This window comes from Centruroides sculpturatus, unplaced genomic scaffold, assembly GCF_000671375.1.
Source record: "Centruroides sculpturatus isolate CEXI.00-Female unplaced genomic scaffold, Cexi_2.0 scaffold334, whole genome shotgun sequence".
Taxonomy (NCBI): domain Eukaryota; kingdom Metazoa; phylum Arthropoda; class Arachnida; order Scorpiones; family Buthidae; genus Centruroides; species Centruroides sculpturatus.
In genome coordinates this window covers 408680-409386 of record NW_019384688.1, presented here as the reverse complement: position 1 = coordinate 409386, position 707 = coordinate 408680, and the positions used below count along the sequence as shown (strand labels likewise).

Sequence of the window (707 nt, the reverse complement as noted above, 5' to 3'; positions counted from 1 at the left end):
TATTAGTTTATTGATATCAGTGCTTATAATGAAACACGATATACGAATTAAACTACGATACAGTATTATTTTACGCAGTCGCTGCATTCAGCGGTTATGGCGTAAAACGAAATTCCGCGTGGATTTAGGCTCTATTTCAAATAGTCTCAGATGATTGCTTAGATACTTATGCAACCATTTTATATTAACAGAAAAATGTCGAAATGTGTTTGACGTCACCCTCTTGTTGCTGTTTCGGTTTTGTTAGAATCGAAAGGTTCAATTTCAGTTTTAATTTTACTTTTGCTTTACAACTTGCTAACTGTAATACAGAAAACTTTTTCTGCTTTCTTCGTTACAACCTTCTATTTTCATTTAATCTTGATAATTTTTTTTCTTTAAGTAGGCTGTAGAAAATTGCCATTAATTTTATACCATTATTTTTGTTCCTAAAAGAATTTCTTGATAAAAATTGCATGTGCATTAACAAGTATTACCCCCTCCAAAGGTTAACCTAAACATTTGTCATTCACGAAAACAGACATTCGAGTACTGTGCATCTATCTCGCTTACGGCAATACCCGCTATATAGTAGTTTAGGCTATTTTAAAATAATTAAATTTTAGTATAACTATTATAAAAAGTTATAAATAAATTTCTTTATACTCTAAATTAAAATTTATGAAATTTTTAATTTTAAACTTAGATTTTAAACGTTTCTCACCATA

General features: G+C 28.9%; 1 long non-coding RNA gene across 1 annotated transcript in view; it reads right to left on the bottom strand.

Moving 5' to 3' along the window:
- The window catches only part of LOC111627111, an 18488-nt gene continuing 17781 nt past the window's right edge, over positions 1 to 707 (bottom strand). Inside the window, exons 2-3 of the long non-coding RNA XR_002756978.1 lie at positions 477 to 580; positions 1 to 386 (exon numbers count right to left, since the gene is read on the bottom strand). This is a non-coding gene — a long non-coding RNA (uncharacterized LOC111627111). The remainder of the gene's footprint in view (positions 387 to 476; positions 581 to 707) is intronic.